General features: G+C 45.6%; 2 long non-coding RNA genes across 3 annotated transcripts; one reads left to right on the top strand and one right to left on the bottom strand.

Moving 5' to 3' along the window:
- Nucleotides 1-4,911: 4,911 nt before the first annotated feature.
- On the bottom strand, nucleotides 4,912-8,015 carry LOC138827093 (uncharacterized). Its single transcript, XR_011371958.1, has 3 exons — nucleotides 7,883-8,015; nucleotides 5,541-5,659; nucleotides 4,912-5,013 (listed from the first exon to the last, which is right to left on the bottom strand). It is a non-coding gene; the product is annotated as an uncharacterized lncRNA (long non-coding RNA).
- Nucleotides 8,016-8,369: 354 nt separating this feature from the next.
- Nucleotides 8,370-14,685, top strand: LOC138827087 (uncharacterized). 2 transcript variants are annotated; one of them, XR_011371952.1, is made up of 3 exons: nucleotides 8,370-8,584; nucleotides 12,597-12,832; nucleotides 14,375-14,685. It is a non-coding gene; the product is annotated as an uncharacterized lncRNA (long non-coding RNA). The 2 variants fall into 2 exon arrangements; XR_011371951.1 differs by having other exon boundaries at nucleotides 12,597-12,865.
- Nucleotides 14,686-27,220: the final 12,535 nt, after the last annotated feature.

The raw sequence follows: 27,220 nt of genomic DNA, 5'->3' as shown, positions 1-27,220 counted from the left end.
AATAACCATCATGACAACAATAGCAGTAACCATAATAATAACCATCACCATAGTAACAATAACAACAATAACAATCATAACAATAACCCAAACATCATGACAACAATAACAATAATAACCACAACACCCATAATAGTAATAACCATGACAATAATGATGATCATAACCATCATATTAACAATAACAGTAACAACAATGATAGTAAAAACAACAATGTCAATAACAGTAATAATAATAACTATGATGAGAATAATAGTAATAACAATGAGGAGGAAGAAAAGGAGGAGGAGGAGGAAGAAGAGGAGGAAAAGGAGGAGGAAGAGAATGGGTTGGACCAGCCACAGGGGGCGTGGCTTCATGGATGGATGAATGGGTGGATGGATGGGTGGGTGGGTGGATGGATGGATGGGTGGATGGATGGATGGGTGGATGGATGGGTGGATGGATGGATGGGTGGATGGATGGGTGGAGGGGCAGATGGATGGATGGATGGATGGGTGGTGGATGGATGGATGGGTGGATGGATGGGTGGATGGGTGGGTGGATGGATGGATGGATGGGTGGATGGGTGGGTGGATGGATGGATGGGTGGATGGATGGATGGATGGATGGGAGGATGGGTGGATGGATGGGTAGATGGATGGATGGGTGGATGGATGGATGGATGGGGAGGAAGAGGAGGAGGAAGAGGAGGAGGAAGAGAGGAAGAGGAGAAGGAAGAAGAGAAAGAGGAGGAGGACAGGAGAAAGAGGAGGAGGAGGAAGAGGAGGACCATGACACCCTGCACCCCTAAGGTGGGTTTTCCATTACCTCTGGGACCTGGGACCCTGGTACCCCAGATTCCTGTGACCTGTGACCCCTGCACCCCCTGAACTCTGCACCCCAGGACCTTTGCTCCCTGGGCTTTTCCCCTCTGAACTTGGGGGAACCTAGGACCCAGGACCCCCGTGACAGATGCCCTCCCTCACCCCCCAGATTGGTGACCTCTGATCCCTGCACCCCTGAACTTCCCATTCCCCCTCTTCCTGACTCCCTCACCCCTGAACTTTGCACCCCAGGACCTTGGCTCCCTGATCTTGCCCATGTCCCAGGTGTCCGCCCTCCCCTGACCTGTCTCCCCCCTCCTTGACCTTTGAACTCCTTTGCTGGCTGCACCCCAGGACCTTTGCTCTCTGGGCCTTTGACCCCCTCTTCCCAGGAATCCTTGTGCTTTCCCCCCAATGAACTTTGGGGTCCTGGGAACCCCAGGATTGACCATGTTTCCCCCTGCATCTCCCTGACCCCTAACCTCTCCTCCTTGACCCCCAGAACCCCCAAATCCCTACACCTCTCCCTTTCCCCCCTCCCAGGATCCCCTGTACCCCAAGATCCCCTCACCCCCCTCCACCCCTCGTCCAGGCCCCCTCACCTGGTCTGTCTGTCTGTCTGTCTCTCTGTCCTGTATCTCCAGACAGCACAGCACAGCTTGCGGGCTCCTCTTTTATCCGCCCAGGCCCAGATGTCCCCACCCCGCCATGCTGCGGCCTGAGCCTCAGCTCCGCCCCACACAGCCTGGGCTGAGGGGGGGGTGTCAGTGGGAAAAGGAGGGAGGGGAATCAGGGAAGAAAAAGAGGGGGTGGGGGTCGATGAGAGGGGGATGGGGAGACCATGAATCCCCCCACCAGGCCAGGCGGGGAAGGGGGGGATGCTGGGGAGGGGGAGGGAGAAATGGCCGAAGAGAAAGTTCTGGAAGGAAAGAGAGAGGAGGAGGAGGAAGAGGAGAAGGAGGAGGAAGAGGAGGAGGAGGAGGAGGAGGAGGGGAGAGGAAGGGGAAAAGGCCGGACCTGTGGGCTGGGGGGCACAGAGCTGAGAAAGAGGGGGTGTGGGGGGGCGGGGGAGGAGGGGGGATAGACAGACAGACAGACAGAGAGGAAACGCAGCCAGAAAGACAGAGGAATGGAGTCAGAGACAGACACACAGACAGACACACAGATAGACAGAGAGAGACAGAGAGACAGAGACAGACAGACACACAGACAGGCAGATAAACAGGGACAGACACACAGACAGACAGAGAGGGAAAAATAGACAGACACAGAAAGACAGACAGAGAGATACAGACATACAAATATAGACAGACAGACAGAGACAGAGAGACAGACAGACAGACACAGAGAGAGATGAACAGACAGACAGACTCAGAGAGACAGAGACAGACAGAGAGAATGACAGATGGACAGACAGAGACAGAGAGACAAAACACAGACAGAAACAGATAAACAGAGAGAGACAGAGACACAGAGAGACACACAGACAGAGATGGAGAGACAGACACAAATACAGAGAAACACAAGAGACAGACAGACACACAGGGAGGCAGATGAACAGGGACAGACACAGACAGAGAGAGAAAAATAGACAGACAGACACAGACAGACAGACAGAGAGATACAGACAAATATAGAGACAGACAGACAGAGACACACAGAGATACAGACAGATAAATATAGAGACAGACAGACAGAGACAGAGAGAGAGACAGACAGACACAGAGACAGAGAGAGAGAGATGAACAGAGACAGACATGGACAGAGAGACAGACACAGAGACAGACAGACACAGATAGAGACAAACAGATACAGAGACAGACGGACACAGAGAATGACAGATGGACAGACAGAGACAGAGACAAACAGACAGAGAGACAGATGAACACAGACAGACAGACTCACAGACATAGACAGACAGATGGACACAGAGAGACAGAGACAAATACAGAGAAACACAAGAGACAGACAGACACACAGAGAGGTAGATGAACACGGACAGACACACAGACAGAAACAGAAAAATAGACACAGAGCGATAGGCAGAGAGATACAGACAGACAGACACAGAGAGACAGATGAACAGAGACAGACATACAGAGACAGACATGGACATAGAGATAGACAAAGAGACAAATAGAGACCGAGAGACACACAGACAGGGACAGACAGATAGACAAAGAGACAGAGACAAATATATAGAGAGAAACACAGAGAGACAGATGAACAGAGACAGTCAGACACAGAGAGAGAATGACACACAGATAGAGAAAGACAGAGACAGACAGACAAACACACAGATACAGGGACAAACAGACAGAGACACAGACACAAACACAGAAAAATGGAGTCAGAGACAGACAGACAGACCCAGAAAGAGACAGAGAGACAGACAGACAGACACAGACAGAGACAGACAAATGGACAGAGAGACAGACAGACACAGACAGATAACCAGAGACAGACAGACACAGACAAAGACACAAATGGACATAGAGACAGACAGACAGACACAGAGATAAACAGACCGACGGAGAAACAGACAGACAGAAAGTCACAAAGAGAAATAGAGACAGACAGAAATAGAGATAGACAGACAGACAGACACAGAGAGACAGATGAACAGAGACAGACAGACAGACAGACAGACAGAGAAATAGACAGAGAAACAGACAGAGACAGATGGACAGACAAATTGACAGACAGAGGCAGACAGAGAGACAGACAAATGGACAGACACAGAGAGACACAGAGTCAGACAGGGACAGACAGACGTACAGACAGAACCATAGAGACAGAGAAACGGTAAAAGAGAAAAAAGGAGTCAGAGACAGACAGACGGATGGACAGACAGACAGAGACAAATACAGAGTGAGACATAGACAGAGAGACAAACGGACAGAGACAGATAGAGATTGAGACACACAGAGACAGACAGATGAAGACAGACAGACACACAGAGAGACCGACAGACGAACAGACAGAGACAGACACAGAAAAATACAGAGAAACACAGAGACAGACAGACAGACACACAGAGACAGATGAACAGACACAAACAGAAACAGACAGAAAAATGGAATCAGAGACAGACAGACAGACAGACAGACAGAGACAGAAAGAGACAGAGACAGACATAGCTAGCCAGACAGACAGATGAACAGAGGCAGAGACAGACAGACAGAGACAGACAGACAGATACAGAGACAGACACACAGAGACATAGAGACAAATGGACAGAGACAGAGTGACAGACAAACAGACTGCAAAACAGAAAGAGACACAGAGACAGACAGAGACAGAAATACAGAGACAGAGACAGACAGAAAGACATAAGAAGGAAGGAGAGAAGGAGGGAAGGAAGGAAGGAAGGAGGGAAGAAGTGGAGGGAATAAAGGAAGGAGGGAAGGAAGGAAGGAAGGAGTGGAGGGAACGAAGGAAGGAAGGAAGGAGGGAAGGAATGAAGAAAGGAAGGAGGGAAGGAGGGAAGGAAGGAAGGAAGGAAGGAGGGAAGGAAGGAAGGAAGAAGGGAAGGAAGGAGGAAGGAAGGAGGAAGGAAGGAGGAAGGAAGGAAGGAAGGAAGGAAGGAAGGAAGGAGGGAAGGAAGGAAGGAAGGAAGGAAGGAAGGAAGGAGGGAAGGAAGGAAGAAAGGATGGAGGGAAGGAAGGATTGGAAGGAGGGAAGGAAGGAGGGAATTCATTCATTCATTATTCATTTCCTCCATTCCCCCTCCCCCTCCCCCCTTCCAGGAAGTGTTGGGCAGATTTCCAGGCGTTGAGAAGAGGAAGCCATTGGCTGGGTTCTGGTTGAGTCTGACACACACACAGGAAATCCATCAGCAATTTGTTCCAGAAGCTTCTAGAAGCTTGGTTGGGGCGGGGGGAAGGGAAAGACAAGACCATGCACATGAGCTAATCATCATAATAAATCAACAACAACAACAACAACAACAAGAATAGTCAAGGGACCCTGGACCAGTCACCGCAAAGGATCATGGGAAGGGGTGATGTCATCATCCATCCTCAACTTCTCCCATGGAGGAGAATCCCAAGGGATGAACGCAACTGGGTCCCAGATGTTGGGGAGAATGGGGGGGGGTGGGGAGGAAATAGAAACCAGCCCCAGCCCTGGCTTCTTTCTAGAACCTTCCATGGGTTGTCCTGGAAGCGTCTCAAGTCCTTAGATCAAACAGATCCCCTGGGAAAACCTATCATCAATAGACCATGAGAGGATCAGTATCAATACCAACACCAATACCAATATCATCAATACCCTCCTTCCCTCCCCCCCTCCCCCCCAAAATCATTCCTGGGCCAAGGAAGGGGGGTGGGAGGGTTGGGGTGTGTCTGGGTGGAGGGATCACCTGCCTGGGGAATGTGCTGAGTTATTCTGAAACCTGGAGCTTTCTGGGACCTTCTGGAACCTTGGGAGAACTTTCTGGAACTTTCTGGATGGATGGATGGTGGATGGATGGGTGGATGGATGGGTGGGTGGATGGATGGATGGATGGATGGATGGGTGGATGGATGGATGGGTGGATGAGTGGATGGATGGGTGGATGGATGGATAGGTGGATGGGTGGCTGGATGAGTGGATGGGTGGATGGGTGGATGGATGGATGAGTGGATGGATGGATGGGTGGGTGGATGGATGAAGGATCGATGGGTGGATGGATGGGTGGATGGATGGATGGATGGATGGATGGGCGGCCCCCATCATTGCTGGTCCGCTCACCTGCAGGTAGGCCAGTGCGCACAGGATCTTGGCGGGCGCGCAGGTAGCTGAGGAGTTGGCCACCAGGCACATAGTCCATCATCCTGTACAACCAGCGGTCATCGCGCCACGTGGAGAACCTGGGATGGGGTCAGGGGGAGGGAAAGGACACACACGTGAGGTGCTAGGTGCTTGCTGATTATCCAGAGTCCCTGTGGGGAAGTGCTGGGTGCTTGGTATCTGTCCTGAGTTAGTAATAGGCAGGTGCTGGGTGCTTGGTACCTGACTCATGTAAACAGTAGGGAGGTGCTGGGTGTGAAGTCCCGTTCCTGGGTCACCATGGGGAGGTGCTGGGTGCTTAGTTCCTATCCTCGGTCTCCATGGAGAGGTGCTGAATGCTTAGGCTCAGTCCTTGTTCCCCAGGTGGTGGTGCTGGGTGCTTAGTTCCAGTTCTGGTTACTCTGAGGAGGTGCTGGTTGCTTTGTCCCTGTCCTGGGTCATCATGGGATGGTGCTAGGTTCTCAGTATCTCCCCTGGGTCACCATGGGGAGGTGCTGGGTGCTTAGTCCCAGCCCTGGGTCATCATAGGATGGTGCTGGGTGCTTAGTCCTGGTCCTGGGTTACTCTGAGGAGGTGCTGGTTGCTTAGTCCCAGCCCTGGGTTGTCATGGGATGGTGCTGGGTGCTTGGGAATCATCCTAGGTCACTATGATGAGGTGTTGGGTGCTTAGTCCCAGCCCTGGGTTACTATGGGGTGGTGCTGGGTGCTTGGGGATCATCCTGGGGAGGTGCTGGGTGCTTAGTTCCTGTCTTGGGTCATTATGGGATGGTGCTGGGTGCTTGGGGGATATTGTGAGTCACTATGGGAAGGTGCTGGATGCTTAGTCCCCACTCTGGGTCACCATGGGGAGGTGCTGGGTGCTTAGTCCTGGCCCCGGGTCACCCTGGGATAGTGCTAGGTGCTTAGTCCCAGCCCTGGGTCATCATGGGATAATGCTGGGTGCTTAGTCCTGGCCCTGGGTCACCATGGGGAGGTGATGGGTGCTTAGTCCTGGTCCTGGGTCACCATGGGGAGGTGCTGGGTGCTTAGTCCCTGCCCTTGGTCACCATGGGGAAGTGCTGGGTACTTACTCCTGGATCTGGGGCACCATAGGGAGGTGCTAGGCGCTCAGTCCCCATCCTGAATCACTATGGGGAGGTGCTGGGTGCTCAGTCCCCATCCTGAGTCACTATGGGAAGGTGCTGGGTGCTTAGTCCCCACATTGGGTCACCATGGGGAGGTGCTGGGTGCTCAGTCCCTGGGTAATCATGGGGAGGTGCTGGGTGCTCAGTCCCTCCCCTGAGTCATCATGGGGAGGTGCTGGGTACTTAGTCCTGGCCCTGGGTCACCATGGGGAGGTGCTGGGTGCTTAGACCTGGCCCTGGGTCACCATGGGGAGTTGCTGGGTGCTTATTCCCCATCCTGGGTTACCATGGGGAGGTGCTGGGTGCTTAGTCCTGGCCCTAGGTCACCATGGGGAGGTGCTGGGTGCTTAGTCTTGGTCCTGGGTCACCATGGGCAGGTAGTGGGGGCTTATTGCCCATCCTGGGTCACCATGGGGAGGTGCTGGGTGCTCAGTCCCCATTCTGGGTCACCATGGGGAGGTGCTGGGTGCTTACTGCTGGATCTGGCGCACCTTAGGGAGGTGCTGGGTGCTCAGTCCCCATCCTGAGTCACTATGGTGAGGTGCTGGGTGCTGAGTCCCCACTTTGGGTCACCATGGGGAGGTGCTGGGTGCTCAGTCCCTGCCCTGGGTCACCATGGAGAGGTGCTGGGTGCTCAGTCCCTGAGTCACCATGGGGAGGTGGTGGGTGCTAAGTCCCCAAAGCCAGGGCACCCAACGGCCTGGTTCCTGCCAGGCCACGCCCCCCAGGCCAGCCATCCAATGGCAGCACACCCAGGCCACGCCCTCAAAGCCAGACTACACAATAGCATCACTGTTGCCAGGCCACGCCCCTCCAGGACCAGCTGCCCAATGGCCTTACTTCCAAGCCATACCCCCAAAGCCAGGACCCTCAATAGCCTAGTTCCTGCCAGGCCATGCCCCCTAGGCCCAGCGGCCCAATGGCCTTACTTCCAAGCCACGCCCCCAGCCCAGCCGACCAATGGCATTACGTCCAGCCGCCCAATGGCGTCTTTCCAGGCCACGCCCCCAAACCCCAGCGGCCCAATGGCCTCTGTTCCAGGCCACGCCCCCCACTGACTCTCCTGTCAGCTCCACGCCCTGCAGGCCACGCCCACCGCGACGCCACGCCCATCAGAAAGCCACGCCCTCCAGCGTCCCCGCCTCTTAAAGGCGCCTCGTCCTGGAGGCCTCCACGCACCGACGGTGACCCGGGGGCCGCCCGGGTCGGCGTCCTCGGGGTTCCTGCGCGCTTCCGCTTCCGCTTCCGGATCCGGACGGCATAGTGGTGGCCATGGTGGCGGCGGCGGCGACGCTCCGCGGCCCCGCCACGGCTGCATTTCCGGGCGCGGCCGCCGGCGCCGTCGCATCGATGTCATCAGCCGGCGCCAAGACGCGGGCGCGCATGCTCGCGCTCTCGGCGGAGCGCCACTGCGCATGCACATAGGGTTAGCGGGGAAGGGGCCGAACGCTCCCAGCGGAGAGCCATTGCGCATGCGCAGAGTGTTCTTCAGCGGGGACAGGCTGAGCCGGCCTGGCGGAGCGCCATTGCGCTTACGCACAGGGTTAGGCAGCTGGGAGGGGCTGAGCCAGCCTGCGCCAATGCGCATGCGCACAGGGTTCGTCAGCAGGGAGGGGCCTAGCGCTCCCGGCGGAGCGCCGCTGCGCATGCGCGTCCCTTGGCTGCTTGTTCCCACTGCCCTCCCGCGTGTGGACCCACGGCGCATGCGCACAGGTTGAATCGGCAGGGAGGCGCAGAGCGGACCCTGGAGGGTCGAGTTGCGCATGCGCACAGCGTGAGTCCGCCGGGAGGTGCCTAGGGGACTCCGGAGGATCGAGGTTCCGTCCGCATTGCGCATGCGCACTGGTTGAGTCGTCCGGCACCGTCCGGGCCGAGCGTGTGGTGCGTGCATGCGTGGGATTCCCTCGGTTGGTCTGGTTGGTACTGCGCATGCGTGCCACCTGGGGGGGGGAGGTCCTCCGCGCTGTACCGCGCATGCATGAGCCAGCACGCCCCGTCCCTCCCCCCCCCCCCCCCCCGCCGAGCAGGAACACGCATGCGTGTGCTCCCCGGGCTCTGCGAGGTACGGATCTGCGCATGCGCGGGATTGGGCTGCGCTGCCCTGCAACAAGCATGCGCGGTTCCCAGAGACAGACTGACAGACACAGGGACAGTGAAACAGAGTCAGACAGACACTGGGACAGAGACAGACACACAGATGGACACAGAGAGACACAGACAGATAGATGGACACAGACAGACACAGAGAAGACAGAGACATGGGCAGGCATAGACAGACAGACACAGAATGACAGACAGAGAGACAGACAGACAGAGGCAGAGCCAGACAGGGAATGACAGAGAGAGACAGACACAGGCCGACAGACAGAGACGGACAGACATAGAGCAAGACAGACAGACACTGGGACAAAGACAGACAGAGACAGACACACAGATGGACACAGAGAGAGACACAGACAGATGGACAGACAGACATAGGCAGAGACAGACACAGACACAGAGAAAGACAGACAGACACAGAGAATGACAGACAGACACGAAAGACAGAGAATAACAGAGAGACACAGACAGACAGACACACAGACAGACAGATACTGACACAGGCAGACAAAGAAAGACAGAACGAGACCCAGACAAACACAGGAGACAGAAACAGAGAGACAAAGAGACAGACAGACACAGAAGTCAGAAGTAGACTGATGACAGACAGACAGACCGAGACAGACAAAGACAGAATGAGACAGAGACAGACAGACAGTGAGACAGACATGGACAGGCAGACCAACAGGCAGACACAGACGAGACAGACAGACAGAAAGACAGAGACAGAAGTAGACTGACAGACACAGACAGACAGACAAAGAAAGAGAGAACGAGACACAGACAGACTGACAGAGGAGACAGACAGAGACAGAGAGACAAAGACAGACAGACACAGACATGGACAGGTAGAGACACGCAGACCAACAGACAGACTGACAGAGGAGACAAAGACAGACACAGACAGAAGAAGACACAGACAGACAGACAGAGACAGAGACAGAGCTTGACCTACTCCATTGAGGTCAGGACTTGGTTCCAAGTCACTCAAGTGTGAAAATGTTAATCCCACCCATATTTAATCAACATCCATCCACCCATCCATCCACCCACCCATCCACCTATCCATCCACCCATCTATTCACCCATCCATCCATCCATCCATCCATCCACCCATCCACCCTCTGATCCACCCATCCATCCATCCACCCATCCGTCCACCTATCCATCCATCCACCCATCCATCTATCCACCCATCCATCCATCCACCCATCCACCCATCTATCCATCCATCCATCCATCCACCCATCCACCCATCTATCCACCCATCCATCCATCCACCCATCCATCCATCCATCCACCCTCCCATCCATCCACTCATCCATCCACCCACCCATCCATCCATCCATCCACCCATCCATCCATCCTCCATTGAGATGAACACTTGGGTCCAAGTCACTCAACTGTGCAAATGTTAATCCCTTCCATATTCCATCAACAGCAGGACTTGGGTCCAACTCATTCAAGTGTGCAAATGTTAATCCCTTCCCTCCTTCCTCCATGGAGATGAGTTGGGTCCGTCACTCAATTGTGCAAATGTTAATCCCTTCCGTCTCTCCTCCATCCAGATGAGGACTTGGGTCCAACTCACTGAAGTGTGCAAACGTTAATCCCACCCATATTGTATCAGGACTTGGGTCCAAGTCACTCAAGTGTGTAAATGTTAATCCCATCCATATTCAATCAACATCCATCCACCCACCCATCCATCCACCCATCCACCCACCCATCCCCCATCCATCCATCCACCCTTCTATCCACCCATCTATCCACCCATCCACCCATCCGTCTATCTGTCTGTCTGTCCATCTATGCATCCATCCCTCTGTCTATCCAGGTGTCTGTCTATCTACTTACTCTCTGTCTGTCTGTCCATTCATGGATCCATCCATCCATCTGTCTATCCACATGTCTATCTGTCTATCTATCTACTATATCTATCCACCTATCTGTCTGTCTGTGTGTCTATCTATACATCTCTCTGTCTGTCCAACCATCCATCCATCTATCCATCTATTCATGTATCTTATCTGTGTATCTATCTATCATCTATCCATCCGTCTGTCTGTCTATCCACCTACCAGCCTGTCTGTCCATCCTTCTGTCCATCTGTCTATCCATCCATCTGTCCATCTGTCAATCTGTCTGTCTGTCCATCCATCCATCTATCCATCTATTATCCATCTATCCATCTGTCTGTCTGTCCATCCATCCACCCATTTGTCTATCCATCTATCCATCTGTCAGTCTGCCTGTCTATCCATCTATCTGTCTGTCCATCCATCTGCCCATCTGTCTATCCATCTATCCATCTGTCAGTCTGTCCATCCATCCATCTACCCATCTATCAGTCTGTCTGTCTGTCCATCCATCCACCCATCTGTCTATCCGTCTTATCTATCCATCTTTCAGTCTGTCTGTCCATCCATCCATCCATCTATCTAGGTATCAGTCTGTCTGTCTGTCCATCAATCCATCCATCTAGCTAGCTATCAGTCTGTCTGTCTGTCCATCCATCCACCCATCTGTCTATCCGTCTATCCATGTATCAGTCTGTCTGTCTGTCCATCCTTCCGCCCATCTGTCCATCCATCTCTCTGTCTGTCTGTCCATCCATCCACCCATCTGTCTATCCATCCATCTATCCATCTGTCAGTCTGTCTGTCTGGGTGAAGAACTCTGAAAAGGGACAAACTTTCTAGAACCATCTCCTTTCCCCGGGCCGTTGTGTGTGTGTGTGTGTGTGTGTGTGTGTGTGTGTGTGTGTGTATGTGTGTGTGTGTGTGTCTGTCTGTCTGTCTGTCTGTCTGTCTGTGTGTACATCCTAGACTTCACCGGTCCATCTGCCATGACCGTTGGATTCAGAACCTTCTAGAACGCGGTGCCGTCTCCACCACCCTATCTAGGACTCGCTGCCCAGTGCTCGGGACAAGATGTCATCTGCTCATACACGTGTGTGCGTGCGTGTGCGTGCATGTGGCCCGGCCGGTCGCCCTGGGAAATGCCCTGGGTCACCATGATGATGATGATGATGATGCCCGGAGTTCACATCCTTCCAGGGTCACCATGATGATGATGATGATGATGATGATGATGATGATGATGATGATGATGATGATGATGGATGGATGGGTGGATGAATGGATGGATGGATGGATGGGTGGGTGGATGGATGGATGGGTGGATGGATGGATGGATGGATGGTGGATGGATGGGTGGATGGATGAATTGATGGATGGATGGGTGGGTGGATGGGTGGATGGATGGGTTGATGGATGGGTCAATGGATGGATGGATGGATGGATGGATGGATGGATGGATAGATGAGTGGATGGGTGGGTGGATGGATGAATGGATGAATGGATGGATGGGTGGATGGATGAATGGATGGATGGGTGGCTTGCTGGATAGATGGATGGATGATGGGTGGGTGGGTGGATGGATGAGTAGATGGATGGATGGATGGATGGATGGATGGGTAGCTGGATGGATGAGTGGATGGATGGGTGGCTGGCTGGGTAGATGGATTGATTGATGGATTGATGGATTGATGGATGGGTGGATGGATCGGTGGATGGGTGGATGGATGGATGGATGGATGAATGGATGGATAGATAGATGGATGGGTGGATGGATGGGTGGGTGGATGGATGGATGGATAGATAGATGGATGGGTGGATGGATGGGTGGATGGGTAGATGGATGGATGGATGGGTGGATGGATGGATTTGTGGATTTCCCCCCTAGGCCACCAAAGACCTAAGTTCTTCTCCTCCTGTCTCTCTATCTCCAGGTGCAGAGAAGTTGATCCTCCACATACAGAAGCACAGCATCCTCTTTGCCCTGGCCACCAGCTCAGGGACTGAGTCCTACCAGGCCAAGACCAGCGCACACCGGGAGCTGTTCGGTGCCTTTCACCACGTGGTGCTGGGTGATGACCCCGAGGTCAAGGCCAGCAAGCCCGCCCCGGACATCTTCCTGGCCTGCGCCCACAGGTTCTCCGGACATCTTCCTGGCCTGCACCCGCAGGTTCTCTCCTCATCCCCCCCCCCCGTCAACCAGGTAAACCGAGGCCTCGGGCCTCGGGTCCACTGCATGGACCACACACAGAGAGACACACACCACACACAGAGAGACACACATACAGACAGACATGGACGGATACACAGATACACAGACCAGACAGACAGACAGCCAGACACAGAAACACACAGATAGATGCAGAGACGGACACAGAGACACAGATAGACACATGGACAAACCAGACAGACATGCAGACAGACAGACAGGCAGATAGACACACAGACCGACAGGCAGACAAACCAGATAGAGACACAGACACAGAGACAGACTCATAGACAGACAGACAGACAGACAGACCACAGAGACACGGACAGACAGTCACACTCCAATAGACAGACAGACACACTGACAGAGAGATAGACACACAGACACACAGACACAGAGACCAGACAGATAGACAGACAGACAGACACAAGAGACGGGACAGACACACAGATTCACAGACCTACCAGACAGACCACAGAGACACAGACAGACACACTGATAGACACACAGACAGACAGATAGACACAGACAGACGCACAGATACACAGACCAGGCAGACAGACAGACAGACAGAGCACAGAGACACGGACAGACAGACACACACCGATAGACAGACAGAGAGATAGACATACATACACAGACAGACACACAGACAGACAGACTACAGAGACACACAAATAGGCATATAGACAGACAGACGGATACAGAGACAGACACACACAGATAGACAGACACAGAGACACTTGGCCAGACACAGACAGACACACATACAGAGACAGACAGACAGACATAAGAGTCCAGACAGACAGATACACAGAACAGACCAGACAGACCGACCACAGAGACACAGACAGACAGATATAGGGACAGACAGACACACAGAAACAGACAGAGAGACACGGACAGACACACAATCACACAGACGGATGGACGGATGGAGAGACGGATGGACAGACAGCCCCAGGGGAACAGGGAGGGAGACTCCTTGGCACAGTGCTCACCTGGCCCACACCAGGCCCTGGGTGGGGGAGGCCTCGAAATCACACACAGAACATGCCAGTAGGCACGCCGTGGCTCGACGGTCACCTTCCCTCCTTCCTTCCCTCCTTCCTTCCCTCCTTCCTTCCTTCCTTCACTCCTTCCTTCCTTCCCTCCCTCCTTCTTTCCCTCCCTCCTTCCTTCCCTCCTTCCTTCCCTCCCTCCTTCCCTCCTTCTTTCCCTCCTTCCCTCCTTTTTTCCCTCCTTCCCTCCCTCCTTCCTTCTTTCCCTCCATCCTTCTTTCCTTCCCTCCTTCCTTCCTTCCTTCCCTCCTTCCTTCTTGTTCCTTCCCTCCATCCTTCCTTTTCATCCTTCCTTCCTTCCCTCCTTCCTTCCTTCCCTCCTTCCCTCCTTCCTTCTTTCCTTCCTTCCTTCCCCCCTTCCTTCCCTCCAACACTGGGCACCCGGCCCACCCCCCGGCCGACCTCTCACTCCGCGTGTCTCTCTCGCCCTCTGACCCTGCAGTGCCTGGTGCTGGAGGACACGCCCCACGGCATGGCGGTCGCCGAGGCAGAGGGGATGCAGGTGGTCATGGTGCCCAGCGTCCAGCTCGACCCCGAACTCAACGGCCGGGGCCACCCTGCTGCTGCCCTCCTTGGGTGACATACAACCCGAGCTCTTCAGCCTGCCCGCCTTCAACTGACCTGCGGACGGACAGACAGACAGACAGAAGGACACTGGACACAAGGCCAAGACCTGACCCATCCCAGGGCCTCCCTGACCTCTGGAAATAAAGGGAATGAACACAGGAAGTGCCTCACTGAGTCACGAGTGGATGGATGGATGGATGGATGGGTAAATGCATGGGTGGATGGATGGGGATGGATGGGTGGATGGGTGGATGGATGGGTGGATGGATGGATGGGTGGATGGATGGATGGATGGGTGGATGGGTGGGTGGATGGATGGATGGGTGGATGGATGGGTGGATGGGTGGACTGGTGGATGGGTGGACGGATGGATAGATGGATGGGTGGATGGGTGGGTGGATGGATGGATGGGTGGATGGATGGGTGGATGGGTGGACCGGTGGATGGGTGGACGGATGGATACATGGATGGGTGGATGGGTGGGTGGATGGATGGATGGGTGGATGGATGGGTGGATGGGTGGACGGTGGATGGGGGACCGATAGGTGGGTGATGGGTAGATGGGTGGATGGATTGATGGATGGGTGGATGGGTTGATGGATGGATGGATGAATGGATGGATGGAGGGGTGGGTGGATGGGTGGATGGATGCATGGGTGAATGGATGGATGGGTGATGGATGGGTGGATGGGTGGATTAATGAGTTGATGGATGGGTGGATGGATGGGTGGATGGATGGATGGATGGATGGGTGGGTGGATGGATGGGTGGATGATTGGATGGATGGGTGGATGATTGGATGGATGGGTGGATGGATGGGTGGATGGGTGGGTGGATGGGTGGATGGATGGGTGGGTGGATGGGTGGATGGATGGATGGGTGGGTGGATGGGTGATGGATGGGTGGGTGGATGGATGGCTGTTATATCCTGCCCAGGCCCCTCCTCTCCCCCTCTGCCTGTGGGATTTGTTCCATTTGGTTTTGTGTCCTCTGGTGCTGCAGATGGTGGGTGATCAGCCTTGGGTCTAAAAATATCAGGCTGTGCTGAGAATAGCTTAGTCTCTTGCTCTTCAAGGCCAGGGTGGGGCTGAAGGCTGGGAATCAACTGGGTCAAGGTGAGAATAAGAGCAATAACAGTATTAACAACAACAATGACATGAATAACAATAGCAATAATAACAACAATCATAGTATGAGTAACAATAACAGCGATCATAACTGTAAGAATAACAATCACACATCATCCATAACAAGAACAGTAACAATGGGAGCAACAACAATCACAGCAATCATAGCAATAACAATAACAATAATAGCCATTATAACAACCAAATAACAATAACAATGACATTAATAAGAGTAACAATAACAATAGAAGCAATAATAGCAATAACCAGAGTAATAGTAGCCATAATAACAATAACTATAACAATAACAATAATAAGTTCAATAACATCGATAATGATAACAGTAACAATAACTGTAACAATAGCAATAATAACAATAACAGTAACAATAATAACAATTACAGCAAGAATCACAATAACAGCAAAACAATAGTGATAAGAACAAAGACAACATCAATCACCATGACAGTAACAATAGTAACAATAATAATAACCATAACAGTAATCATAAAAGTAAGAGCAATAACAGCAATAATAATAATAGCAGTAATAACAGCAATCACAGTAATAATAGTCATAATAACAATAACATTAACAACAAACAATAAGAACAATAACAATAAGTATTAACAATTACAATTCCAACAACAGCAATAACCATAATAGTAATAACAATAGTAACAAGAACAATAACAGTAACAACAAAAATAATACCATTCCATCCATCCATCCATGCGCCCATCCATCCACCCACCCATCCATCCATCCATCCACCCTTCCACCCACCCATCCATCCATCCACCCATCCATCCACCCAACCACCCATCCATCCACACATCCATCCACCCATCCATCTACCCATCCATCCATGCATCCATCCACACATCCATCCACCCATCCACCCATCCGTCTAACCAGCCATCCATCCACCCATCCATGCATCCATCCACTCATCCATCCATGCATGCATCCATCCACCCATCCATCCATCCACCCACCCATCCATCCTTCCATCCACCCATCCATCCATCCATGCATGCATCCATCCATCCATCTATCCATCCATCCATCCACCCATCCATGCACCCTTCTATCTACACATCCATCCATCCACCAATCCATCCATCCATCCATCCATCCATCCATCCTTACATCTGCCCACGCATCAATCCATCCATCCATCCACCCACCCATCCATCCACCAATCCATCCATCCGTCCATCCATCCATCCGTCCATCCATCCATCCATCCATCCATCCATCCATCCTTCCATTCGCCCACGCATCCATTCATCCATCCACCCACCCATCCACCCATCCATCCATGCATCCACCCACCCATCCATCCACCCACCCATCCACCCATCCATCCATGCATCCATCCACCAATCCATGCATCCATACACCCATCCATCCATCCATCTGTCCACCCATCCATCCATCCATCCACCCTCCCATCCATCCTTCCATCCACCCATCCATCCATCCACCCATCCATCCACCCATGCACCCATCCATCCATCCATCCATCCACCCATCCATCCATGCATCCATCTACCCATCCATCCATCCATCTGTCTGTCAATCCATCCATCCATCCATCCACCCACCCATCCATCCTTCCATCCATCCATCCATCTACCCATCCACCCGTCCATCCACCCACCCATCCACCCATCCACCCATCCACCCATCCATCCACCCATCCATCCATCCATCCATCCATCCATCCATCCATCCATCCATCCATCCATCCATCCATCCATCCATCCATCCATCCATCCATCCATCTCCCCAGCCAGCCACCGATCCATCCACTCATCCATCCACCCATCCATCCATTCATCCATCCATCCACCCATCCATCTACCCATCCATCCATCCATCCACCCATCCACCCATCCATCCATGCATCCATCCACCCATCCATCCATGCATCCATCCACCCATCCATCCATGCATGCATGCATCCATCCATCCACCCATCCATCCATCCATCCATCCATCCACCCATCCATCCATCCCTCCATCAACCCATCCATCAACCCAATCCATCCATCCATCCATCCACTCTTGTTTGTTATTGGGGTGGGGGTAGGGAAGGGGGGCAGGCTCTCTTGGTTCTTGAATTCAGCACCCTGGGTTCTCTGGACCCCTGAGTGACCCTGAGCCCCAGAGACCAAGATGGCCCCACTTCCGGTTTGCTGGTGGAGCTCAGAGTTTCCTCATGGAGTTTCCTGTCCCTGGGGTGGGGCCTTGGGCCCCTGGGAGCCATAGAGATACCAAGATGGTGCCACTTCTGGTTTCCTGGTGGTTTCCTTGGATACCAGGCACCTGACTTCCTATTCCTCTTCCTATTTCTCCTATGATGCTTATTGGTATTATTACTATTGTTGTTGTTGTTACTGTTATTGCTGTTGTTACTATTGTTATTAATATTGTTATTACTGTTACTGTTATTGTCGTTGCTATTGTTTTTACTATTATTACTATTATTATTATTGTTACTATTGTTACTATTTTTATTACTCTTACTGTTATTGTTGTTACTATTGTTATTACTCCTATTGTTTTGGTTATGAACATAGTTCCTACTCCTGTTACGATTATTGCCATTATTGTTATTATTACTCTCAGTTTTACTATTATTACTCTTGGTACTGTTATTACTGTTATTATTACTATTATTACTTCTATTATTGTTATTGGCATTGCTATAGTTATTGCTGTTATTAGTATTGCTATTGTTGTTTTTGATACTATTGTTACTATTATTATTACTATTGTTATTAGTATTATCATTACTGTTGTTATTACTGTTATTTCATTATTACCATTGTTCTTTTTGCTATTACTGTTGTCACTATTGTTATTGTTACTGTTATTGTTGTTAAGATTATTATTGTTATCACTGTTATTATTGTTATAGTTGTTATTGTTACCACTATTAGTAGTATTATTACTATTGTTATTACTGTTGTTAGTACTATTATTTGTATGATTGATATTATTGATATTATTGATATTATTGTTACTATTATTACTACTGTGGTCGTTGCTATTGTTATTGCTATTATTACTCTTAACATTGCTATTGATATTACTGTTATTTCTATTATTGCTATTGTTGTTCTTGTTACTATTACTGTTATTGTTGTTGTTTTTATTACTGTTATTACTGTTGTTGTTGTTGTTGTTACTGTTATTGTTACTATTGTTGTTGTCACTATTGTTCTTACTATTATTATTGCTATTGTTATTACTTTTGTTATTACTGTTATTTCTATTATTACTATTCTTGTTGTTATTGTTACTATTATTCCTATTGTTCTTGCTATTATTTCTGTTATTGTTGTTAATACTATTTTTATTTACTATTATTACTGTTGTTATTACTATTATTTCTATTATCACTATTGTTATTGTTACTGTTGCTATTATTGTTATTACTGTTATTGCTATTATTATTACTCTTATTTCTATTATGATTGTTGTTATTACTACTGTTACTACTGTGTTTGTTCCTATTGTTACTGTTATTACTATTGTTAATACTATTATTAGTATTGTTATTACCATTAATTCTATTATTACTATTGTTGTTGTTACTGTTATTGTTGTTGTTGCTATTATTAATACTATTATTAATGCTGTTGTTATTACTGTTATTATCACTGTTAGTTCTATTATTACTATTGTTGCTATTGTTACTATTATTAGTATTATTGTTATTACTGTTATTATTACTCTTGTTGTTACTATTGTTACTGTTGTTATTACTGTTATTACTATTAGTTACTATTATTATTGCTGTTGTTATTACTGTTGTTATTTCTGTTGTTATTACTATTATTTCTATTATTACTGTTATTATTACTGTTGTTACCGTTATTGTTACTGTTATTGTTACGATTATTACTATTGTTGTTACTGTTGTTATTACTATTATTGATACTATTGTTATTACTATTGTTACTGTTATTATTACTGTTGTCATTACTATTGTTTTTACTGTTGTTATTACTATTATTATTACTGTTATTGTTACTGTTATTATTACTGTTATTGTTACTGTTGTTATTACTATTACTATTATTGTTATTGTTGTTATTGTTACTGTTATTACTACTGGGGTAGTTGCTATTGTTATTACTATTATTAAAACTATTGTTATTACAGTTGTTACTGTTATCATTAGTATTGTTTTTACTGTTGTTTTTACTGTTATTATTGTTGTTGTTATTGTTACTGGTGTTACTATTGTTATTGCTCTTGTTAGTATTATTATTACTGTTGTTATTGTTACTATCACTGTTGTCACTATTGTTATTACTGTTGTTATTACTGTTATTGTTACTGTTGTTACGGTTATTGTTACTATTATTATGCCTGTGGTTGTTACTATTGTTATTACTATATTAGTACTAGTATTACTGTTATTGTTTTACTATTGTTATTATTACTGTTGTTATTACTATTGTTATTACTGTTATTATTACTATTGCTATTACTGTTATTGTTGTTGTTGCTATTATTTCTATTGTTCTTGCTATTATTACTGTTATTGTTGTTGTTATTGTTACTCTTATTACTACTGTTATTACTTTTATCGTTGTTATTGTTATTATTATTACTCTTGTTGTGACTATTATTGTTGTTGTTGCTATTATTAACACTATTATTACTGCTGTTATTATTACTGTTATTGCTATTATTACTGTTGTTGTTATTGTTGCTATTATTGCTATTGTTGTTATTATTGTTATTCTTACTGTTGTTATTGTTACTGTCATTGCTGTTATTGTTACTATTATTACTACTGTGGTTGTTGCTATTGTTATTACTATTGTTATTCCTGTTATTATTACTGTTGTTGTTGTTATTCAGTTTATATTATTTTTTGGGTCTAGTCGTGGGGCCTGAATTCTGGGTCTGGGTGCTGTCCCTCAGCTCTTCAGCTCAAGGCTAGCACTCTACCACAGCACCACTTCTGGCTTTTTTCTTTTTACTTATGTGGTGCTGAGCAATCGAACCCAGGGCCTCAGGCATGCAAGGCAAGCGCTCTACCACTAGCCACCTTCCCAGTCCCCAGAGGGTTTTAATAAAGCAAGCCTTAAGGAAGAAAGATAACATGAAGTGACAACTACAGAAATTCTACAGAGATGACACCTTTCACATTTCTGTCTTCCTTCTCTTCTCATACTTCAGAAAGCATTGACTAACATTATAAATATACTGCAATTATAAGTTAAGGATCAGTGTTTTTTTTTTTCAACCTGAAGCCTTTTTTCCATGATTCTTGACATAAACTTTTTGGGAGATTTTTTGGATTGTGATGGGATTCCACCCAAAACAAAGCCATGTATATCAAGAAAGTCAATATTTTCAACTCAGAGTACTAAACAAAAGAGGGAGAAAATTAAATTAAAGTTAGCAATATATGTCAAGCACAAATATACACAATATCAAGATATCTTGAAATTGTATACTTTTACTGGATAAAGTGGCTCAAACCTGCAATATTATCTACTTAGAAAACAGAGATTAGAGTATTGCAGTTCCAGGCAAGCCCAGACAAAAAAAAGAAGTTTCAGAAACTCTAACCATTTGCTGGGTGCAATGTGTTTTGCTTGTGTTAGGAGGACCGCAGTCGAAGCAGGCCCAGGCATAGTGATACTACCTCAAAATAAGCAACCAAATTACAATCTGCTGGTATGGCAATAAAAGAGATGCTGTTTCACAAGTATAGGATTTTGGGTTCAATCATCCAGTATTCCTAGGCATTTAAGTGTGTGTCAGGGTAAGAATTTGGCATGTCTGAGGTCAAGACTTCATACTCATTTTACAAGCTCTAATAAAACCTTTGCCTCTTTTGTTATTTTTTTTAAATATAGAATAACTTCCATGCCCAAACCAAATAATTTCCTATTAGAGATTTTCTCCTATCCATTAAGTAATATATTATGTGTTGGATACTGTCCTACTGAAATCACACTAAAGATCAAAAACCCATTGCCTTAGAAAGTGACTGCATTGGGAAAGAGAATCTCAAAGGTAGCATTTAAGTTGAACTCTCCTCCAAGAGAAGCAGAAGGCCTTGAATATTCCAAGGAAAGAGGACTCAGAAGGAGCCAACTCTGATCTTGGAGTTTTAGTTCCACCAGCTCAGAGGGAATGTATTTACAGTGTTAATGCTACCCAATCTGTGGTAGTTTATTATTACAATTACTAGCAAACATGTGGAATCTATAAGACATGAAAAGTCATTGACTCTTGGGGTCCATGACTCAAATTTATAATCCTAATGATTAAGAAGGATGAGACTTGGGGGATAATGGTTTTCAGAATGGTAGGAAAATTCATGAGGTTCTATCTCCAATTAACTTCAAAAATTTCTGGGCTGGAGACATGGTTCAAATGGTAGACTGACTACTGTTAGCAAACTGAGCATGAGTTATATTCAAGCCCCAAATTGGGATAAAGAACTTGTCCTTAGAATAATACTATGAGAAACAGAATTATGAATAGGAAAGCAGAAACAAAAGAAATAAACTTATTCATACAGACAAGGCTTCCCAAAATGAAATATGGCTTAAACTGTAATATTTAGGGTTTTCCTCCTATACAGTAGAAATAAATGGTATTTTGATTTGACAAAACTAAAGTGTAAAACTGTATGCAATAAATAATCACATTACTTTTATGTTTCCATAATTTAAATTTCCTACAAAGTTATAGAATAGTGTAGCTTTTGAAAATAAACCAATGTTGCACTTTCAAATATGATTATATATCCTTGCAAGTGTTGTCTAAAACTGATCTACACTGAAATGATTGCCATTGGTATCTTTCTCAAGATTCCAAATGTTTATACTTTCAGCTGACCTTCCACAAAACTCATACACCAAAATAACTTTTTAGTTTGTTCATGCAATCATAGGAATATAAATATATGTGTCAAAATGTTAATTACCTTAATCTGCTGTCATTAATTTAATATAACTAATACAATTAAGTATATACCTTGAGGAAAATAAGATTCTTCCTTCTAAATACATGCTTGCAGGCACACACACACACACACCACACACACACACACACACACACACACACACATATATTTACCACTCTGACTCAGGTTAGATTCCTGACATTGGGTATCAGACACTTATCTAATAATCAACCTTTCCTGCACAGATATAAAATACATTCATGTCCCGACCCGCAGGACGTCAACGAGGGCAGTGAACCTAAGCGAGAAGGAATGAAGGGACAAGAGACACGAAGAAGGACAGCAAGACAAGGATTCTGATCAAGCTGCCAAATTTTATTTTTTCACACTGGGGTATTTATATGTTTAGAATAAGGAAGCTTTTTCATTGGGCATAGCAGCTGCAGGATGCTTGTTTAGGGCAGTGAAAAGGTGGTTGTTAGCAACAACTGGATGTTTGTATGGGGGTGAAAAGGTGGTCGTTAGCAGCTACTAGGGGGTGAAAAGGTGGTTGTTAGCAGCTACTGGTATTTGTATGGGGCAGGATGAAAAGACCGGATTCTGTGAACAGCCTCCTGATGTTCCAGTGAGATAGTCAAGCCTATCATGCAGATAGACTCCCTGCAGGGCTCTCGACACATTCATACTTCCACAATACAAAATACCAGATCATTCAAAATAATGAAAATAATTAAAGAATCACCCAGCTCCTGTACCATCTACGCCCTGATTTCATTCATTTATGTCAATACATTTTTCATATCATAATTAAAATATTTTTGAGTCTCTCATTAGCAGACAAAAATGTTATCATACAATAGGAAATGTAAGTAAAATTACTTTTCCCTGGGTAATCTTTTATATATATTATCAAAGACTTCGGTTTCCTTGTAGAGTCTGCTTCTGGCATTTTGCCCTAATGTCTAATATTAAATTACAAAGGACATGCCATATTCCTCCGTTCATTTTTCCTAAAGGTTATGCTATGGAGTTGAATCTGATTTGCTTGCTTATTCTAAATTAAATTTTCTCAACAACTTGAATTATTGTTTATGTTACTCCTAAACCATTTGAAATATCAAAAAGAACTGGAAATTCACTTTGACAATGATTTGTGAATGGCAACAATGCTTGTGGATGGAATGAAGGACTTGAATGATCTAGAGTTCCTTAAAAATGGCACTGTTCTTTAAAGGGCTGATCATTTAGTAAGCTTTAAAGTGTGGTCTTATTATTTCATCTAAGAAGATAAAAGTATGCTTTTCATCACATTTTTGCCTTCAAAGCACTAAAATTATTTCCTTTGTACAGTTCAGGCCCAGCTACTACTTCAGTGAAACCCACAAACAACTGCACAGCTGTGTTAGCTGCTCTAGAATTTGAAATTTTCTTCCAGTAGCCCTAGTGATTTGAGCCCAGATTCATGGGATAGTCACATAATCTACAGTTACAAATCACCACAATATACAAAGACTACATGCAAAATGAGGTTCAATTTTTTTCTTTGTTGTTTTCTTTTTGTCTTATTGATTGTCTTTTAAGGAGCTAGGAGCTGTGTATTTCTCATTATTGTTGATGTGACTTAAATAAATTACCAGATTTTTCAAATAAAATAAAGAGATAAAAAATACATATTTAGTCACAAAATAAAGCTAAACATTTGAGTGATTTTTTTTTTATTCTAGTCCTGTTCTCAGTTATCTTCATATAATGTCGAGGTGAGTCAAGCATATGTATAAATTGACATGTATAAGCACACAGAACTCTGGAATCTTTAGATTTTGATTTCTATATCAACTTCACCTAGAAAAGAAAATTATCACTCGGTTCATGTCTTAAGTAATCTACTTAATACGAGTTTTAATCATTTTTTTCTTTTAAAATAAATTTTTGCCAATCCTGGGTTTTATTTATTTTTCTTTATTTATTTATTATTTTTTAAATTGTGAAAATACCATACAGAGGGGTTACAATTACATGGGCAAGGTAATGACTACATTTCATATCAAGCATTGTTGCCTGCTCCTTTGTTTCCCCTTCCCATTCCTTCCAATCTCCTCGTTGGTATAATTTGTGGAGGGGAAGGGAAAAATAAATTGTTTAAATAGGGATACAGGTGGACCCATTGCAACAATGAGATGTACAAGATGTTATGTCGAAAAACCAACTTTACAAGTTTTATTAATTTTATCAATAGATCTCATAATCTATGGAATTGATGCATTGCATAAGTATTTGATATATTATTTCCACTGAATTAATATTACATTTATTTTATTTTTTTGCACATGAAATAATTACATTCTTGAGGATAAAACATCCCTGTTTTTCATTTTGGTTGCCAAAGTGGAAGTATTAGACATTTTGAAATTTTAAATTTAAATTTGAACCTTCAAATTTCACTAGGACGCCGGGCACTGGTGGCTCACGCTTGTAATCCTAGCTACTCAGGAAGCTGAGATCTGAGGATCGCGGTTCAAAGCCAGCCCAGGCAGGAAAGACCGTGAGACTCCTATCTCCAATAAACCACTAGAAAACCGGAAGTGGTGCTGTAGCTCACATGGTAGAGCGCTTGCCTTGAGCTGAAGAGCTGAGGGACAGCGCCCAGGCCCAGAGTTCAAGCCCCATGACCGACAAAAAAAAAACAAAAACAAAAACAAAAAAACAAATTTCACTAGGACTTGAATTGTGTTACTTACAACTTTAATGTTAAAATAAAGAGCATTATTAAATAGAAAGCAACATTATAAGTTATCACACCTTAATCCCTGAATTGACTTAATGATAAAAAACAATTATATTTATATGACATATATGCTTTTATTAATCGCTATTTACAAGTATGTATGTATGTATGTATACATACATATATACACATAAATATTCAAATTCCATTCATCCATCAGAGACAATAATATTGTACCATTCTTAAGGAAAATGAAACACGCAGAAATAATAATGTTAAGTGAAATTAACTGCACCCAGAGAAACTTAGGTTTCCTCACTTGTGGTAGATAGCAGCTGCTTCTAAATGTAAATTTATAAACATTTATTAAACATACTGGATGGTATGCAAACAGATACAAATGAATTATCTGAAGTGTCAGAGTCTATGTAGTGTGAAAATATCATTCTCTTAAAAGATTAAGTCAAAGCCCAACAAAATAAATGCCAGTAAATGTGTAGTGCAAGAGAGGACAGTGGGGGGCAATGTGAGAGGGGTAGGAAATTGAAGGGGAAAAGGAGAGGCAAGAAACCATTGCATACTTCCCAGAATTGAAATATACAAAGCAAGGGGTAGTGTGAAATTGGGGTGAAGATGTTCTAGTGGTAACACATTTCCAGGTGCATTGTACACATAAACTGCTTTGTTAAATGGCAAGTAATTCCATACATAACATAATATTGAGATACGTAAAGACTGGGCTTGATTGGGAGGGATGGATGAGAATGTTGAAATGGGTGAAATTGATCAAGATGCTCTGTATCCATAAACTGTTTCAGTGAATGGCAACTCCTTTGTACAAGTAGTTAAAGATATTAAAATATTCAAAAATTTAATTATGATTGTTGAATAGAGAGTTTAACCTCAAGTCAATTCCCATTTAAAAATATTTTTAACCTGGAGGTTTGGAGAATCAAATTCCAATAATAAAACATTATGAATCTTTTTTCTGAAAATTTGAAATTTAAATAAAAATTCCTTTGCTTTTTGTCAGCTATTGGGCTGCTATAAGAGAATACTTCAATGTAAGTGGCTTAAAAACATCAGGAGTATATTACCCATACTCTAGAAGCTTGAACATTGGTTATAAAAATGGTTATTCAAAGCAATTCCTTGTCTTATGGGGGGTCTACTTTCTGGTTCATTATAATTTATTTGCTGGATGTTCACATGGCAGAGTAGTTATATTGGGCTTCTTTTATCAGGATCATTATTTCAGGGTCATCTCTGAAAAGTTGATTCTAATGTCACCAGACAGGGAATACAATTTCAAAATGTGTATCTGGAAGTAGTTACATCGTCCAATATATTTTGCAACTTTTGCTTTAACTCTTAGTGTAGTGTATCATTTGGATATTATTTCATAAGAAATAATAACTTAAGGACAAACCTATATCGTGTAAATTATGTGAATGATTCTTCTTAACAATGGGAATAATTATAGTAATGGCAAAGTGAAGTACGATTGTTTAGTGGCTCTTGAATCACATCATAGGTAATCATGTAAACATGGTGCAATATTTCTAAGGCCCTTCTGATGTATTTGAACAATCTCCAATGAGTTAATTGCTTTCAGAAATACAGATCTCCTTTGATTTTAATTACCGTCTGCTATTAGGACTCCCACAGACACCAAAATTAGAGGATGCTAATTTCTCTGAAAAAATACATAATGTAATTGTTATAATTAATATAACATGAAGAATGTAATATTATTAGCATTATAAATACCAGAGTTCACATTATATAATACATTGACATCCTTTGGTTACATCAATTTTTAGAATATTTATAACTAAATGTAAATTGTTTGCAAATAGTTATTTAATGATGTATAAAAAATGAGAAAAAGATTTGTGTACATATTTACTACAGATG

This window comes from Dipodomys merriami, unplaced genomic scaffold, assembly GCF_024711535.1.
Source record: "Dipodomys merriami isolate MVZ:Mamm:240054 unplaced genomic scaffold, mDipMer1.0.p SCAF_150, whole genome shotgun sequence".
In the NCBI taxonomy this organism is placed as follows: domain Eukaryota; kingdom Metazoa; phylum Chordata; class Mammalia; order Rodentia; family Heteromyidae; genus Dipodomys; species Dipodomys merriami.
The sequence above is the reverse complement of the archived record's forward strand: the minus strand, read 5'-3'. Positions and strand labels throughout refer to the sequence as shown.